Raw genomic sequence first — 19984 nt, 5'->3', positions numbered from 1 at the left:
TTTCCTAAGCTGTGTAATGGCAAGAATCACAGGGAAATGGGTTGTGACAGAAGAATTTGGCAATTGAAGTTAATGTAGCCTAACATCTTTTATGCTTGTACAACATCCATAAGTTTGGTCCTAAATAAGAGGTCAAGCTGACACACTGTCTTGTTTATGCTGCTGTAAAGATGACAGCCCCCAAAGGACATTATGGATGAATTGATAAGATTCCAACGGGGGGGTTGATTTATGCCAGGAACTTGCTCACGGGGTGGCCTGGGTCAGGGAGAAAACGGTAGCCAAGGTTGTCTGTGAGAGCAGATTAAGTGTCCAGACACAACCTGTCACTGAAAATACAGCCTCAACTGTGGGAGCCGGGAACAAAGCCAGAAAGTGAAAGGCAAGTCCACCACGGTGTGATTTTCCAATGATGCACACATAAGGGCATCGAATCCCTACGCAAAAACACAGGCATAAGAATCGGGTGCAGAAGGAAAAAAAAGAGGCGATTCTTGCAACAGGAAGTGATGTAAAGCGGCAGGTGTTGCTTCCTGCTGCTGAGATACAAGCATGGAGAAGGAAGGAGGCTGGGAGATTTAAATGGGGGGGAGGTGGGGGCAGGGGGCGGCTGGGGATTTGGGCAAGCAGATGGTGATTCTCTCACTGTGAAGGGAAGTGGAGCTGAGCGAAGATACGAGGAGAATGGTAAAGAGCACGGACAGAGGAGGAAGGATGTAAGTTGGTCCCGTGGGGAGGATGAGGTAGTGGGGTTATCCACCGGCTGGGCTGGGCGTGCTCAGTGCAGCCTGGAACCATATGAGCTGAGCAGGGAGGGTCAGAGAGAGTCAGAGGGAGTCTCTGCAACTGCAAGAGAGTGAAAAGTCAAGTAAGATGGAGAGATAAGAGTTCAGTGGAATGGGTTCATGTCATATCCAAGAATATGTGCTGGTATTTTTCTCTACTCAAAAGGAATAGTTCAACATTTTGGGAAATAAACTTATTCGCTTTCTTGCTGAGAGTTAGATAAATATGTAGCTGGAGCCAGCATCATTTTTTTGCAGACCAAACAAACCATATATCTTGTCAATTAGTGAGCTTTAGAAGTGTAAGTAGACAGATTTTGTTACATTTGGACAGAGTCAGGCTAGCTGTTCCCCCCTGTTTCCAGGCTTTCTGCTAAACTAAGCCAACTAGCTGCTGGTATCAGCTTCATATTTACCATATTGAGAGTGGTATCAATCTTCTCATTTAACTCATGGCAAGAAAGCCACTGTGCGTATTTCCCAAAATGTCAAACTATTCCTTTAAATAAAAGTAGCATTAACACAATTTTAAAAACACTGTTACAAGTAAAAGTGCATTGAACTACTCCTTTAAAATACGAGCGCTGCTTTCACAGGAATTTGCATAATTACCTGATAGTGAGACTATCCAAGACTCTCTTTTTCCTCTTTCCTCTTTTTTTTGGGGAATAGCTGTGCTGAAAAGTGCAATCAGCTTTGTGTTGAACAAAAAGCAGGTGTGTGAAGCTAGCTGCAAGGGGAAGGAGCTGAGAAGAGAGAAGGGGGTGGTGGCAACGTGGGGAGGGGGGTTTCGCTTTTCACATCCATTTCACCCAAAAAAAAAAAAAAAAGAAAACCTGAGGATAAATCCCAGAAATAGATTTAGGCTCAAAGTGGCAGACACCAAGCTGTTTCTCTTTGCCATACGGCAGCTGTCTTCAAACGTCTGGGATGACACAGCAAGCATCCTGTTTATTGACTACCAGCAGGAAATGCTTTCAATGCTAACAATGTGCGCTACTTACAAGTCTCCTTGCTGCTACTGCTGCTGCTTTTTTTTAACCTCATCCCTCTCCCCAAAAAAGGGGGGAAATGTTAACTCGAAAATGAACCGTCAAGGGAAAGCTGTGCATCAATATTCATTCACGCAGAACATGCATTGTCAAGTAGAAATAGAGACGGTGATGAGTGCTGCATTTATTTGTCATTTACCTCCTGGTATGCTAATATAATGAGGTCTGCACACCAAATAACCAAAGTCTGAATACTGATTCTGTGCCGTGTTTCCAAATGCAACTGCCACACAAAGAACACAAATACTGCCTTTAGGGTTTCTTTTTTTTTTTTCTTTTTTTTTTTCTCGAGAGAATACTTAGTGATAATAGTAGGCTACATTTTCCTTTGAGGCAGTGAAGAGAAAATGATATTATTCCATCAGCATAAGGTTATTGCATTATGTGTTCCTTACGTAGTTCAATAAGCAATAAATCTTAAGGCAGGCCACCAGTAAAGCTGCACAAAGGTAGAGGCACATCTCCACTTTATGGATGACAGTTGTGAAGCAGTCCGACAGTCACGTCTTGTTGTTAGAGAGCAGATGAGCAGCAAAGTCAAGAAAGAACTGTGAAAGATTTATCTCCTTTTAAATGGCCTTAATTAGGGTATTTTGATCGGATTTTTTGCTTTCGACGACTAACGTGTGCCACTACGGCTTAAACAGCAAGGAAAAAATGAGCAAATTATAAGACGGCACATAATAGGAAAAGCTGCTGTGATTTCCCTCAGTCAGAAAACTCACATCAGATCATTTCAGTGATTTCTGAACGATGCTTTCAGTGCCGCGTCTGCGTGCTCGGGATCAGAGACACATACAGACCCCCCTCAGAATTTTAAGATGTGTTTATAGCAGCATGGATATACAGTCTACTGTATGCTGGCGCAGGTTAGCACCACTATCTCTCACTCGCACAATGTAAACAACATGGTTTCCCAATAACATGTTTACTAGACACAGTGAGTCAGGTCCCGAGGGGTTACGCCAGGACTCTGGATGTCTGCGTCATCTCAACCATAATGGAGCTTTCAACTTAAGCTACAGTGAGATAGAAGAAAACACTACACCGACATTGACCCAAGGGTGCAGGTCTTTGTGTCAGGTGACGGTGGGGGTTTGAAGGCCTGAATCAGAATCGAAACGTGGCCTTCTTTGGCCTTGACACAGGGTTTTCAATGGGAAATTGGATGTCTTTGTTTGGAGAGATTGATTTTTTTTTTTTCTTTTTTTTTTTTTTAACCATCTTTTTCAGACTCAGTCCTTGCACACGATGGTCTGTCACACGGTAAAATTTGAATAGATTTTTTGTTCCTCATAACTACTGGAAGTGACCCCTTAGCCTGGCAAATTCTTTCCTCATTTTATCCAAAGATTCCTCCCTGTTGGTTTAGTTTTCTTTCAAAATCATAAAAAAAGCAGAAAGGAAGAACGCTGGGCACACATGTCATGGTTGTAATTAAGGGATGTGTCAGTACCGCTGTGTCTCTCCAGGAAAAAGCCCTGAGCTCTCTCTCTTTCTGTGTGTGTGTGTGTGTGTGTGTGTGTGTGAGTGACATTGTTTATGTTTCACTTATCTCTGGCAGATGTTAGCTGAGTGAAATTGAATTCCTGGCAATGAGAGGGGGAGAGATCACGGCGCGCATCCTTTTTTATGTCTGGGGACAGGATTTCTCCTGGCTGGCCTTGATCCCTTGATTGTCTGCCCTGCGATGTTGTTGGTGGATAATGACAAAGGTCAAGGGTGAAACAGGCTTTTCCTGAGTCACAGGGCCAAGGAACCACTGTCATCCTGTTGGTTTGGATCAGATAACAGCATCTCGAGCTGGAAGAACTGAAATTATATAAAACAACAACAACAACCCTCTTATGCGTGCTACGTGACAAGCTGGCAAATTATATGAAGCAGTATCAGCTGAAATACAAATCAGCTGTCTAATTCTGTTATTCAGCAGTAACAGCACTGGTGAATACAGGCCTCAGTAGCTCCACACAGTATCTAAGTTTGAGTAAAACACATATCATACCGGGTTTATAGTTCTTCATATTTCTGCCTTTTTCCACATTATCAGGGTGGACTTGTAAATCTTTCTGAAAGATAAATCCTGCAGTGATAAAATGTAGTCAGTCATCTTTATTGGATTTCTGAGACTGGTGTGAAGACTGTGAGATGAAATCGCTGCTCGCAAATAAAAACATGGCAGGGCCCCTGAGTGAAAGGCTTTGCTCGTATGCTGAATAGCACACATTTATCTCAAAAATAAAACTCCGAGCTGGTGTTTCTGCTGCAGTCGAGCATTTCCTCGGAAATTGTTGGTAAGATGATGCAGCATCACTTTACTGTAAAACCAATAGAGAGAGAGAGAGAGAGAGGGGGAGAGAGAAAATAAAGAGAGCAATTTGATGTCATTTGCTGAGAGGCCGGCCTCATGTGTAGGCGCTCTGTTTCCTCTTGTTTACCCCGAGCTGTTTCTCAACCCGGGATAACAACCCTGAACAAACATGACTATCAGCTGATATTGCGGAGGTCTCCATAAGCATGTGCAGATGACACTCATTACCAGCGCAGGTCAGGAATATACGGAGGCAGAAGTTATACAACAACACCTCTCTGGCTTCGTTATGCTTGATTGAAATGACAATTTGCCCCCCAGAGAAAGTTGAGAAGGAGACATAGCACAAACAAACAAAAACAAATGATGATAAACACAGTGCAACAAGAGGGAATGGAAAAGTAAGTGGCATCACAATGTGCACTAAACTAAAGATACAGAACAACAGTATTACTCACTGTTAATTTCCTGTCGCATTCTTCAGTTGTTAATACCTGTCATTATTATATTCCCTGCTGTGTCACTGCTGTTATGTAATGCTGCATTGAAAGATGACATAATACCAAGGTCTGTGATGTTTACAGCAGTTGCTATGGTGTTGCTTGTATACTATAAAGTAGACACACATGGTCCTATACTGCCCCGCCATGTGCTCAAACTTGAAAATCAACAGAAAATCCAATTAAAAATCAGAGGGAAGTAATCTGGTGTTCTGCTGAAGGAGTGCAACAGCATTAAGCTTGCATAAATAACTATAAGTCTGGACTTGGAAGGTCAGTGAGGCCATCAGACTAATCTGAACTGAGCGTGGCTAGACTGCAAGTTTTAAACCTGCTTTATAATATTTGCTCCTGTCTCTATTCATTTGCAACAGCAAATCATTTTTTGAAATAAATGTAATGCTGCTCTAATTACACTTTTTTTTTTAAATCAACATAATCAGTTAATTAATGAGATGTTAAGCAACATATGTGGCGTGTCCCAAAATGTTGATTCTGAACAGCAAAATGGTGACAGTCACAGATGCTTATTATCAGCCTATCGACTGGAAATAAGTTAATCTAAAAGATCAATAAATTAGGTGATTCTTTTTGCTGATTTTTGAATATGGAGTGCTGCCATTTTGGCTGATATTACTGATACTGTCAGTGATACTGTCAGTGATACTGTCACTGATATTTTTTTCATTTTCCTACAATATCCGTTCATAATTACTAAGGCAAATCCAGTCTCCGGTGTCAAAGTCATGCTATTACATGCAGTACAAGACTGTAGTGCTTTTTTCCCAGGAAAACATTCCCACTGAACAAACAGTACCAGTCCAAAGTCTGGACACACTCTCTCACACATTCTCATTAAGGAGAATGGAAAGTGTGTCCAAACTTGTGAATGGTACTGTAATACTGGCAGACATTATGTTTCCCCCTAAATGTAATCAGCTAAACGAAAAAGGAGTATAAACACATCATTTCTCGCAGACAAGGGTTTTCTCTTTTTGTTAGACTCCCTCTTCCTGGAAAACGCTGTTTATCTTTTCATGTCTCTCAGGGTCTCAGGGTGTTAGATGTGATTGTTGTATGATGATGATGATGATGATGATCTCCAAGCACAAGCTGAGATAACCCTGATGACATAACTGTGACATCAACAGGGTTATTTTCTCGGACTTGACAAAGCCCCTGATTAGTTATGAACGATTCCTTCTAGCTAAATCCTTTCCTGTAACAAGCAGAGAATTTAATTATGTAATGAAAGCTATTCCTAAAGGTCTATTACATCTAATGAAAAGTCATCTTTAGTTTCAAGAAGCAGGATAGAACCCTTTTGATGATAAATGGTATTGACATTATGAAAACTAAAGGCAACAAGAAACATATACGTAACACATTCTATGAAAGAAGGAAAATTACTCTTCAAGGAAAAACTTTTTGGGCCATCAAATTTGTACACAATATATATCCCACAAATCTATATTTCTCTAAATTTTTAGATATTGAAAATGTAATTTTTTCAATGATGAACCAGAATCTATAACACATTTATTTTACCTTTGTATACACTCAGTTACTTTTTGGACTCAAATGAAAGATTATATATTGTATAAAACTCATCATTAAATTAAAATTGAGTGTAAAAATGTCATTACATATATTTTTCCCCCCAGTTTCTCTGGATTTTTATGTCAATTTAAAGAATATATTAAGGCTCTCAAACTTATAAACACTAAAAGAAATTAATATTATTAACTGTTAAACTGTACTGTGAACTCTTTAAAGAAGAATAACGTTTTTTATCATAATTTTATATTAATGAATTTTATTTATCCCAACTCTGCTTCTTTTTTATTTATTTAAATTCATATTCTTGTTTCTTTGCATACCATTATGTTGAGCACATGTCTGCACTGTCTGTATATTTGAATATTTTCTAAATAAAGTTTGAAAAAAAAACAAGACAAAGCCCCTGCAGAGCCGCAGAAGACATTATATACAATTGTTCACAGTTCTCTGTAAACCGATCTTCATGTGTAAAATGAGTGGAACTATCCTTCACTGACAAATGATCATCATTTTCACGGACTGATATGAAACTGAGCTCTCAGCATTTACCGGAACAGTGTCTTTGTCATGTTGGCTGTTCACCAACAGACTTCAGACTAATTCTCTGCTTATGTAGATTCAGACTGTGTGGCTTTATATTATCCGTAACCATGAATACAGACATCTAGTATTTATTTGCCCTTCGACAGTACAGATGATAGGCCCCTGAATGGAGCAGCAACAGTTGGCACGCTCCCAACTTCCACAAGCGAGTTAATAAATAAAATCCTTTTACTGTAATAATTCATCCTACATATCTTGTCTGGGCATTGCATGCGTATAGCAGCTCGCTCCTGAAACAGCAACGTGCATGAAGGTGCCCTTCGAGATGCCTGAATAAAACAAATTCTGTACATTGAAAAAGGACCACCAGAACTAAACCTGTTATAATTTCAATTTGATCCCTTGTAGCATGAAGTTGACCCCTTTATCTTTGCCACAGATTGAAGTAGCTGGAGGAGTTTGTGTGGAGGACAGTTATCATTCACGGCTGCTTTTTAGGGGGTCTTGGGTTTTAAATATACAGATAATGGGAGTGAGGAAGGCACATTATTAAGAAAAGTGCGTGGAGCAGAAGGGTGGCGCCATCAGTCAAAGAAGACATTAGAGATTTAGATCAATCCTGTTATATAGGAAAGCGTATGCACAATGTGGCTGATCTCCATATTCATATGTAGAACTCTGTGCCGTGTCATTAATAATCCGAAAGATGGTCCATAAACCCAATGGTGTAGCAATGGAAATTCAATATGAGTAAGCGGATGGTGTAGGGCCCTAAAATATGTGGGGGTTTTGATTAGGGTACACGGATGGGGAAGTGGATAAGGGGAAGATATAAAAGCAGCCACACATCTGCATCCCCACAGGAGAGCTTTTGGAGAAGAAGATGAATATGGATTCCCATTAGAAAGCGAATAGTTCATATCCAGGTGATTTGTTACGAGGTATCAGCAGCTCAAATCTCTTCTCCCTTCATCCAGCGCCGCCACTCCTCCGGTGAAGTCATTTGCGAAACGAGATTCCTCCAGACACCCCAGATTAAAATGCAGTTGAATGAAGTGGCAGGTGGCAATCACCACCTCGCGGCGCCTCTCCCTCCCCCCTCTCAACTCCCTCATCTCACCCTCCTGGCTCTTATTTTATTGAAGTATAAAAAAAAAACACCTCCAAGAGGATCTCGGTGAGTGCAGCGAGATTTCAGGAACATCGGTCACAACCTGATGCTAACGACGTCTGATGAAAGGGCGAGAGATGAGCGTGTGTGATGAAAATGCATGCAGATGCCCGGAGCGAGCATCAACAATGAGGCTCTATAAGAAGACACCATAAATAATAACCAGCCACTGCTGAGCAGTTTTTGACACATGCTCAGCAGCATGCCCCGACACAGCTTAGTTTTGGGTAACGACGCTCACCTGGAGAGCAACACAGGCTGTATTTGGGGTTGAGAGTAAAGGATGTTCTCGCAGCACAAGATGCATTGACCTGATTTCTCAAAATAGAGCCATTAAATACAACTTTATCCAATGGCACAAGCACAGAATTCACCAAAACCCCAGTTCGAGTAACTATTTATCAAACTTTTCCCTCTTTGCGACTTAATCACAAATAAACGGGGATCCCGGTATCTGCTCATCTGAATACGTTATCCCCATCACCCTCTTTTCACGGGCTCACCATATCACTGAATGGCGAACCAAGGTCAACATGTTTGCACAAGGAGCAGATATGTTGAGGTCAAAAGTTTATCGAAGAAAAAGAAAAGCACCATTCAGCCCGGCACCCACAGATGGACAATGGATGAAGATGGGAGATCACAACCGGACAATGGCGCTGACCCCAGTCACTCCACGACGTTCGTTCCTCCTTTCACCTTCATATCTCTGCACCTCTTCTCAGTGTTTTCACACCAAATCAATAGGAGCTGTACAGAACGGCTGACTTGAAATTAGCTGGAAAAGTAATGACAAAAAATATCAATAGGTGTAGATAATGTGACTGCAAATGTTTTTATTGCCATGCCTGTAATGGAAAGCCATTATCATTTTACTGCTGAATTCCCTAACCAATTGTAATTTCAATATTATAGCCTATTGCAGTACAGTTGTGATATTTTTATTGATGCAGCATCTACAGTGTATTTCCTATCAGTGAAATGAGACAAACATGAACAAACAGCGAGATATTCCTCATTCTCCCTGTTTGTAAAGGTGGGAAACTCTTTTAAAAACATGTTTCAACACAAACCTGCGTGAAAGGAAGGTCTTTTTTTCTCTCGTTTTGTGTGGGTTTTTTTTGTTTTTGACCTCGCTCTTCCAGTGACAAGTCAATCCCATTCAATCCGCATACCATTTCCTGGCTGACACATTTTGTTTGCAAACGATAAGGCAGGAGTTCCTCAACTTCTGTTAAGCATGTACACAAAGATCAGCCGCTATATGTGTGTGTGTGTGTGTGTGTGTGTGTGTGTACAGTGAACAATGATGATAATCCCTGCCAGGCATCTCAGACATGCAGGTGTTCGCACATGTTTTCGCACGAGCGCCTCACCCTTTCCATTGCTGCTTCCCTTGGAATGGGAACTCCAAGAAAAACAGCTAGGGCCAAACGTAAACACAGGGTGTACAGACTGATGAGTGTGAGGCTGTTATATAAGCCAGTGCTATTCAGCTGGGGGGGGAGTGTTTGGAAGTTGGCACAACACACTTGATGTAGGTGCTTGAGAGAGATGTATAACACCGGCCGGCCCGCTGTCAAAACACCTGGCATGTTGCAGCACGCCGCATTTGCACTTGAATGTGTTTTTGCATGGGTTTTCTATAGCGTACTATTTCATATATGTTGCACAACATGCTGACTTGATAGCAGGAGTAGCAATGACAGATGTGTGCAGCTGCGGTTGCACGGAGTACTGACAAAACACTGAGAGGAACTGGAGCTCTTCCATTATAGTCTTACAGCCAGTTTACAACATAGAGCCATCAGTGCAGCCATGTGTGATTTTACTTATGTTTTTATGAAGGCAGCAGACTGAGGAGTTTCTCTATCACAGGTGTAGCTCACAGTAATGGCCACAAGGCTTTTTTTTCAATTGTTGCTCTGCCAATTAAAGCAGCTCATCAGAGACTGATGGTGGAGCTGTTGTTAGTCGAATTAGTAGCCGCAGGCCATGTTTGAGTCTCAGTACTCTGGCTATGGCATAAGCTTTCATATGAGCAAGTAATCACAAGTCCAATCTGCGTCTGCAAATCCTCTCAAGAATGTTTCATTACCTAACAAACAGCACTTGCAGCCTGTTTACAGAATATTTATTGCCATTTTTGCTCTTTCTTTTCTTTTCACATTTATCTGCTGAAAGCGAAAAGTTGCTCTGCCCACCTTAAATCTGACTATAAATACCCCCTCAAGATATTTAAAAAAAATCCTCTGTTTTGAATAATAATTTGTGTCTGATATGGTTTTTAGAAATTCTTAACATTTGCATCTTCTCCTTCTCTCTCTCTCATTAAAAAATACAGAACCTATATGCAAATATATTTCATTTTAAAAGTTAAAAAACTGCTGGAAACACAAGAACTTAACTACTTAACTGAAAAGTCCATTCTTAGTGTGTGTCCACTGGATTTTCAAGTTTGATGGGTTTCATGTTTTCACATCACACTTGTGTAAGTTGCACACTGGCCCACATACAGCTTTCAAACTAGTTGTGATGTCACAAATGAAACTTTCCATCTTCAGCAGATGAATGTGAAAACAAACAGCACATACATCATTCTGCACAGTCAAACATCCAACTGAAGTAACAATACAGAAAACACATTTTTGAGTGGAGGGGGACTTTAAGGCACACACATACAAGCATGATGTTGTGACATCACAAAGTATGGAAGCCAGTCATGGTCAATTATGCTATTTAGGTGTCAGGCAGCGGTTTGAAACTTCTGGGACACTTATAATGGACATTTCAGTGAAGCAGGAGACTCCTTCTGTCTGTGAGTCAAACTTTTGAAGTTAAACATATGGGATGTTTCCACTGCAGAAAGTTTCCCGGGGGAACAAGAACCTTTTGAGGAATTCAACCTGCATTTTATGTAGAAAGGGGGATTAAATTTATTTCCTGTAGATAGTTCCAGGCACAAGAAGTCGCTGCTGTGGGGGTAGTTATTTACAATGGTTCAGGAGGTATCTGAGTGAAAGTTGCAAGATAACTCTGACTGTCATTTTTTAACCAGTCAGGTCTGATTTGCCTAATTTTCATGGTTGTTCAGATGCAGTAGAAACACAAAGGGACTTTAAATTCTTAGTTTAGTTCCTTGAACTTTTTGGTCAAAAAGGGGTAACATTTGTATATTCATAGATTCAGGATTTTAAGCGAGGGAGAAGATGTGCTTCCAAGAATAAGTAAGAAGTTTCTGGAACTTTTTTTGTTGAAAAACTGTATCAGAAAAATTATTATTCAAGCAGAGTATTGTCTTGTCTTAAATCTGTAAATCCTAATCCTATCCCTGATCTGATGTCTTAAACTTGATCATTCTTTGAATACTGTTAATGTTTGATTGTGCCTATGCACAAACTCACAACTCCAGCAATCATCTCAGCTAAAGTACAAAGTATAAATAGGACGAAAACGTGCATCCTCGTGCCCTTCGCCCCTTTCACCCGTCCTTCCCGGACAGTAGTCCTCATCAACCGCGTTGTGCCGCTTCACAGCAATGACAAGGCACCATTTGGCCAGTAGATGTTTAACCATGTCCCAGGACACCAGCTGGCACTCAAACACACTTCACATTTCCCTCCAAAGTGAGCCTCCTGTTTTCCGTCCGTACTCCCGGGAGCGGAGGGGAGGGAGGTGGCGGGGAATTGAGGGCAGGAGCGGTGAAAGGAGGGGTGGGCTAACAGGCAAACACTAAAGGTTACCGTCCCCATTTCACATCAAATATCAAGGACACCAGTAATTACCGCATACAGCTGAGAGGTTCCGACACCGGCGTAGGGTATCTCTTCTATCTGACCTTGTGATAGCCTGAACTGAAACACTAGAAGCTCATACGGGAAGGGCGGCTACAGAAAGAAAAGAAAAAAATAACTTGAAAATGACACTCACTAATTGCAATGCTCCCAAAGTGCACTGTACCCTAATTGCATGTCAGGATGTGTCCAGTTTACTGGCATGGCTTCTCAAGGAAATAGATTTCTCCCTGGATTTGATCCCATTGCCTCTGTGCAAACACAGCCCACTCCCCTCACCTTTTTGTCAATGTCATGAAGCGAAATGCAAGTTAAAGACAACCACAAGCCGTCTTAATTGGTTTAAATGTATGTTGAAGGTTAGCTACGTCAGGACATGGAAACACACAAGAAGGGTTAAGAGGGAAAAAAGTGAGAAACACAGAGGAAATTCACAGTGCTTATTAACATCCCTCTGTTACTCAGTGTTGCGTGTGGCTGGGGCTGCAGAATGAACCCAGAGCGTGAGTGTGTGAATTTCTGCTTGTCGGCTTTGTGGGTGGGCACAGGGCCGGGGCTGCATGTGCTGGCTGGACTAATACAGAGTCAACCGGGGGGAATTTGATCCCTGGTTTGGAAGGCCAGGCGCATTGTTAAATTCCCGGATTAGGCCACTGTAAAGGGAGGGAGTGTTAACTGTGCTGGTCAGCAGGCTCGGCCGGGATCAGCGTGCTTATTGAAGCTGTTCTGAGCGGCTGTCACCGGCTGATAGCGTGAGATGACATGACGCCCAGTCGTGTCGCTCGCACACTCCACTGTGCGCTCCACACTGACCCACATATCACACCTACGTACAGAAAGTCCCAAATAACTGTGCTAAAATCTGCCATGGCTGTTAATTAATTCTCACAATAGGTCAGCCAGCTGTGGGCTTATGTCAGACATGCTTTCACCGCGTGTCTGCATCAGCTTAGAGTTTAGTGCTGTGCTCCAGAAATAAAAAAAAAATAATAAACCAACTCTTGTGTGACAACTTCATGATATCAAACTAGATACTGAGCACACTCTGTATGAATAAATGTTTCTGGAATATGTTTACAGCTAAAGCAGCAGGGTTTAAAATAAGAATTCCAGCAATATAGCACACCTGCGCTAAGAATAGGCACGATGCAAAACTGTAACTGTGGCACGTATGAGAGGCGTGCATGTCTTACAATGGAGGCGAGGAGTGGGAAGTCTCCAGCCGAGAATGATCAATTAAGAACTCGCTCAGGTACCCCACGCGCTGTCATGGCTTATTTGGGTTGTTGTTGCCACTGCCGTTGTTTATTGAGCCCCAGCCATTAGGGTTTGTTGGAGAAGAGGTGGTGTTCTGCTTCTGCGTCTGTGCTGTACTACCCCCCACCCTCGTGTTTTTTTCCCAAGGGAAGGCAGCCGTGTCTCCAGTCATTACAGGCTGTGTGTTTGAGGTGAGCGGGGTGCTGTGTGTCTACACTCGGCTCTTCAGTCATTCGAAAGCCGCCTGCCTCCCTGCCTGCATGCTCAGTCTGGATGTGTACGGAGGCACTGGCTCGTGTCATTGCTCTCTGGGGCATTGCCTCAGCCCTGTTTGTCTGTCTGTTTACCTGTCTGCTTTAGTCTGCCAGCTTGTCTGTCCGTCTTTTTGTGTCACCTTGCTGCTGCAGTGTGGTGGACCTCATGGTGTCTGTCCTGTTGCAGGGCCTCAAAATGACACCGGTTTGGGGCTCATGGCAGAGACAAGTTCACACACTCTTCATTATTAGCGTCAACATGTTGTGCCGGGAACAGTTGAGTCTTACTCAGTGCTTGTTAGGGCAGCAGCGAAGGTGCCATGGTGGTGCCTATTAAAATAGGCTTAATTTAGTTTCAGGGAACTGAATGTTGTGTTCCACCGGAGGCTTCTTGCTTTTGTTTGTTTGACTGTTATCATCATTAGTAGACAGTGGTGGAAAGTAACCAAGTACATTTACTCAAGTACTGTACTGAAGTACCATTCTGAGGTATATGCTTCTTCTTCTACTCCACCACATTTATTTGACAGCAACAATTACTAGTTATTTTGCAGATGAATATATTATACAGTAAATAATAGTAACAGTAACAGTAATTAAAATGCTGCTTATAGTCCTTATACTTTTAAGTACATTTTGCTAATAATACTTAAGTACGTGATTCAATTTTAAATGCAGTTTTACCTAACAGAGTATTTTCAAATTCTAATATTGCTACTTTTACTTAAAGAAACAGTTTGACATTTTGGAAAGTACGCTTATTCACTCTCTTACTGACATTTAGATGAGAAGATCGATATCACTCTTAAACATGAGCGTGGTCTCAATTTTTTCATCTTACACTCAGGAAAGACAGCAGATATGTGTATTTCCCCAAATGTTTATTGTCATCTCTAATGGACAATAAAGTTGTATTCTATTCTATTCTATTCTATTGCTTTAAGTACAGGATCTGAATACTTCCTCTGCTACTGTCAGTAGTAGCAGTGGCAACAGGAAAAGTATGAGTATCTTCAGCATTAGTAGTTAGTATTGCAAACAGCTCATTACCTGCATGCAGGTTCAGTGAGAAACCAGTCAGGCATCACGCTGCATCAAAGTCTCTTTGGCCAGTTATTAAGGTCATTAGTATGTACACTTTGTACTTAGTATATTTGTTTATGTCAGTCTTATTCCCTGTAGCCTGTGGTGGTGTGATGGTATAATTCACCACTCAGCCAGTTTCCGGGAAACTGCTGCTTGGAACAACAAGTTTCATTGGAAAGCAGTCATGAGATATGAATGAGTCACTCTCAGCTGGGCAAAGGTATCCGCTGAAGGGAGGGGGGGGGTGAGAGAGAGAATTTCTAACAGTGATGATTATCATCTGATTGCTGCAGCAACCAGATGATGATGTACAAACAGGAACACATGTTGTTTTATGGCGACCTTAATGATTATTTATTTAATTTGCCATAGATCTACCAAGCCTAGCACATGGAGAGAGTATTGCATCATTGCTATTGTTAACATTCAGAGCAATTAGCTGTCGTATTGATAGTTTAAATTGGAGATGAAACCTACACTGTATGGGTCACTTAAGATCAAAGTGTTCACTCAAGTGTTCACTCTCAAAGAATATCCATTATGTAAGCTTGGGAAAATGGACTTACAAGGTTTAGATGAAAAGGGGCTTACATGGTAACGATTATGCTAAAGAAAACTCACAATGGAACATAACAAAGGCAATGGCATAATAGGTTATGAGGGGAAACAAGGGGTTTCGGGATAGGATTTCCTTTTGATAGGGAAAGAAAACACGTAAAGTTTAGGGACAGAGGGAGGGCGACAGAGGGGAGGAACTTGTGAAAGGAAATGCCGATGACACACAGATCAAATAAATGACATAACTGTTCAAAGTTCAACAGCGTTCAGCGGCAAGTGAGGTCATAGTGGGTAGGATTTGCTACTTTGGCAACAGCAGGCCGTTAGCCTGCCCACTATCTGTGTCCTAATGTACAGACAGGCGCTGAGTCAACAAAGCCGGTGTTTGGAGTCAACCTTTAAAAGTCACGACCTTAGCAAAAGGTGCAGTAGAGCTGATGTGTTTCCTATACAGCACAACTACCTAAAGTTCAGACTCTGCATTAGCCGCAATGTTGATCAGCTTTCCTGACAAAAACACAATTATGATAAACTAGCGCCTCACAATTAAGATTTTCCAAAGTTCATTCTTTACTGTGCCATAAACTTTCCTTTGATGACTCTTATCCTTCATGTGGATCCACACAAGGAAGCGGAATCTTAATGTGATGACCAAAGACTTACTCATAGTACTGCTGTTCAACGTCTGAATTTAAATGGCTCAAACAGGCATTCATTACAAACTTAACCGTGTGGGAAAAAGCCCCACTTTGTGTGACTGAGTGTGGACTCTATGGAAACAAAAGCATTTCTCCTTTCTTTCTTTGTATTTCCTTTCAATCCTGCCATCAGCATGTCAGAAGAGTCGGATAACTTCATTTGAAACTGATCTGTGACCCAGATCTGTGGCAATAAACGATAGATCTGAGTTTGGATGATGCATGATAAGCAAGCAGTGGAGTCACATTGTTCACAGTTGTGTGAGGACAAAGACCCCCCGGGCAGAGGCCTGCCTCCCAGGTCACTGGCTCAGATAGAGACATGAACTCAGATAGCACAGAGAGGGAGGTGACATTACATTGGAAAACAGAGATTTGGTATCAGATTGTAACACAAAACAAGCTTTTTATTCTTACCAGCACTGTTTTTAGCCAGCAGATCGATTTTCATCCATCCATCAACCTGAAAGAAATGTAGTTTGTTTTTTACATGTCTGTGTCAAACTTCCTCACAAGGAGAGAAAATAAGGAAGTTTTAAGTTTAAGTTTTAAGATAGGATAAAGGTTTTGCTGCACGGAGTGGTAAGGGTTAATGAATAACTATATACTCAGAAGGGCTCTCACAAGCATAGTAATAAAATCATGTGTCTGTGTGTGTCCTTGAATGAGGAACAAATAGCAACTTTATATCTAAATCAATGAACAGTGTGAACAGTTTTTGAACATTTATTTTTCAATTTGACAAAACTATAAGATATTACAGAACTTGATACAATCAGATCAGCAGTGTTTTGAGCTAAATGCTAATGCTAGTGATGCTTACAATGTTAACATGCTGATGTTTAGCAGGTATAATGTTTACCATGTTAACCGTCTTAGTTTAGTATGTTAAAACACTAACATTCTCTAATTAGCACTAAACCCAAAGTACAGCTAGGGCTGATGGGAATGTCATTAATTTTGTGGGTATTTGGTCATGAATATATTGGACAAATTAAGATTTTGACCTGATGATGGCACTTAAGGAAAAATATTAAGGACCCACCAAAGTTATTGCAGTTCATCCTGAAGGAAATATGTATGTCTCTACCAAATTTCAAGGCAATCCATCTAGTGGTTGTTGAGACATTTGATTGGACACCACAAATGTCAACCTACTGGTGGCGCTAGATGAAAGGTCAAGGAATCACTACAGTCATTAGGATTCATCTTCTGGGAATGATGAATATCTGCATTAATATTTAGTATTTGTTGAAGTATTTCACAGATTAAAAGAAATGTTTCACCTGCAGGTGTCAAGTCATTAGGAGTCATCCTCTGGGGACCATGAGTATTAGTACTAAATTTGATGGCAGACTATACAATATTTGTTGAGACATGTTACTAAAAAACAAAAAAATCACCCTAAAGGTGGTGCTATATGACAAGTCAGGGGATCAATAAAGTCAGTAAGCTTTATCATCTGGGGACCCTGAATGATTATACAAAATTTCACAGTAATCCATCCCATAGTATTTGAGATGTTTCAGTTTGGACCAAAGTGATGGACCAACGGACTTACATTGCCAACACTGGAGCCACACTGCCAGCTAAATCTAATAACTAATAAAAATAATAGCTAAAAATCAATATCCACCAAAAAATGTGCTTTTCTCCAGTCGGATGTTTTAACCCCTCTGTGCAGAATGATGTTTGAACAGATTTTGACAATAGAAGTTCTCAAATATCAAATTGGCTTCATGCCAGGTGAGCCAACATTACCTCCTTGTGACATGAATGACAAACTGATTACAGCTGATATGTTTTCTGGAACACTGGCTATGAAACTATGAGTCAGTGCTTCTGTAATTCATTCTCAAGGAATTTGTCTGTGTGCTCTCATGAACTGAGTGATACGTGATCCTGTATCTGAGTCTGAGAATGCCACATTCAGTTCAACGTGTTCATGGTCATGGTAACCTGATCATAACCTCCTCCTCCTCCTCCCTCCTCTTTCTCTCCCACACCCTAAAGTGTACAATGAATACGTCCCAGTTCGCTAATCAGTGGGTTGGGTCACTGTTTATACCGTGGCCTCGATAAATACCGCCCCCGAAACAGCCAGAGAGCGCTGGTTCCCACAGAGGTTGGCAGAAAATAATAAAATACTTAACATTCCTCCACCCTGTATAATGGTAGTAGCCTTTAGTGCAGAGCTGGCATCACTGGAGGGAAAAACAACTTTCAGGCCCTGTTTCACACCCTGTGTGAAACAATGACCATTGAACTTTCCTGCAGGTTTTCTACTACTTTTAAGATCTACCACTGAAATCTCTCCCTGCATGACTGCAATGTTCAAACAAAGCCTTGCCTGAAATCTTTTGGGTGCACAATGTGTTTCCGGGTTTTTTTTGTTTTGTTTTTTTGTGAATCTATGGTTGGTAAAAGTGAATGGAGCTCAGTTTGGAGGGTGTATATGTGGTCCCTTCAATCTTTGTTTTTCCAGAAATGTTGCTGGAGACTATTCGTTTCATTTGAACAGAGAAACTCCTGAAGGCAATGAAAGATAAGACTCTGACTCTGTATTCACTTGAGTCATAACCTCAAGGCTACATGACGCAGCCTGCATAGTCACTGGTAATTTGCTGTTGTCAAAACACCACCACTATACACAAGCTTACATGCTTACATACACTGACAGTACTTTACAGTTCATTTCGGCTGCTGCTGTTAGACTGACAATGCCAGTGTCCATTTTTTGTTTTAATGTTTTACTGTTTTCATGTAAGAACAAGGAGGTTTTCTATAATATGAAATTTAGATTTGTAGGTATGTTTTACTTGCTATCCCATGTATTATGATGATTTACTGGCTTCCTAGTCTATGAGCCTGTTGGTACTACTCTGCATGCTCTATGTCTGGGATGGTGCTTGGACTGGAGGCACTGGGAACCTGACCTAATGTCAGGACTCTACTGCGCCCTTATTTAATCCCCTCTCCACTCCATTTTGGTTGTCTCTGCTATTGTTATTGTATTTCTAGATTTACTAGCGGTGTGGCTCTAGGGATGACAATCAGAAGCGTTGTTGGGATCTTGAAACATTGGGGACTCAGCCCAGCTCAGAAATCTTTAGATTTTCACCCGAAAACTAATTTCAAGTAATTTTAGAGTAAAATGAATATAAGATGTGAGACATTGTCCTACTAAAAGGTTCTGGTCAGGAGCATAGGCTGGCTTTCACAACATGAAATCAAAATAAACATAATGAGTCATGTGAGTTCTCATTCAACTTCCGTATTATTTTTATTTTTAGCGACAGGAGTAAAACCTTAAGAAAAAATAAGAGCCGATGATGAAGCAGTTATATACTAGATTGTATGTTGCCAGTGCTTTGTTCAGTTTTGAAAACTGACCAACCTTGTTCTCATAGCTTCTGCTGCTATTGTGTAACAAAGGCTCCTTTTGAACTGTGACATATTTGAACTGTGACAAACTGTGTTAACTCTGTGTCTTATCTGTCTTATCTGATACTCTCATCTTCTTCACCTCTCCAGCAGCTCTTTTGGTGTGTCATCTGTCTGTCGCACTCCTCATCTCCTCTGCTCTCTCCTCCTGTTCTCTTTTCCTCTCTCTTGTCCTGCTCATAAAAAGGATGCAGTCAGCAAATGCCAACCAAAATTTAACCAAATCTCTAACTTTTTTGATGTGATGATTAGATCATAAACACATTATTTATTTATCTATTTTGTACATAGACTTAACCAATAATTTGAACACACCAACCAAAATTAGATTATACAAAAGCAAACCGTTAATGCACTATTCCATCCCACAGGGGCTAAATAGTCATCAATGCTCATTATTACATATGGGCTGACAGTCACACAGCACAGCGACACTATTGGATTCCAGCTACAGACCAATATTCAATGCAGCAACAGATGTACATCGGTCAGTGTGCTATTGATATTTATTACTTCCTGCAGTGTAATCAGTGTATTCTGTGCTCTCTCCATCTGATAACATCTATCTACACATTTCATCCCTTCCTTTGTTGTTCTTTTCATAAATGGTGTGCCTTAGAATTAGTCTTATTTATGATGATTTACACAGCTATGATCATGTGGAAAAGTCTGCCTTGAAAATACTTGTTGTCATAAATGGTGTGCCTTGTGACAAAAACGTTTGACAACCACTGAGCTAGACTAGCTAGCTAGCTAAAGAGCCCTCTTCTTCACCAACCCGAGCTTGTAGATGAGGCAGCGGCACTCTCACGTCCTGACTCATCTGCTGATACAGCAACAGATGAGTCCTCTAGCCTCAGACCTTCATCCTTTTTCTTTTTTAAAAAGCTTCTTATATCCACAGACTTCAAGTCTTTCCTTAGGGAATTAGCTAGCTAGCTACTGCCGGATGCCAACATGACAAGCCCTGT

General features: G+C 41.1%; 1 long non-coding RNA gene across 2 annotated transcripts in view; it reads right to left on the bottom strand.

Moving 5' to 3' along the window:
* Window positions 1-1326: 1326 nt before the first annotated feature.
* The window catches only part of LOC122972444, a 36584-nt gene continuing 17926 nt past the window's right edge, over window positions 1327-19984 (bottom strand). The window contains exons 1-4 of one of the 2 annotated variants that reach the window (XR_006399750.1): window positions 19792-19874; window positions 19096-19186; window positions 15987-16032; window positions 1327-3649 (exon numbers count right to left, since the gene is read on the bottom strand). This is a non-coding gene — a long non-coding RNA (uncharacterized LOC122972444). Of the gene's footprint in view, window positions 3650-15986; window positions 16033-19095; window positions 19187-19791; window positions 19875-19984 lie in introns of those variants that run through there. The other variant, XR_006399749.1, reaches the window with a different exon arrangement.

This window comes from Thunnus albacares, chromosome 21 (assembly GCF_914725855.1).
Source record: "Thunnus albacares chromosome 21, fThuAlb1.1, whole genome shotgun sequence".
Classification (NCBI taxonomy): domain Eukaryota; kingdom Metazoa; phylum Chordata; class Actinopteri; order Scombriformes; family Scombridae; genus Thunnus; species Thunnus albacares.
The sequence above is the reverse complement of the archived record's forward strand: the minus strand, read 5'-3'. Positions and strand labels throughout refer to the sequence as shown.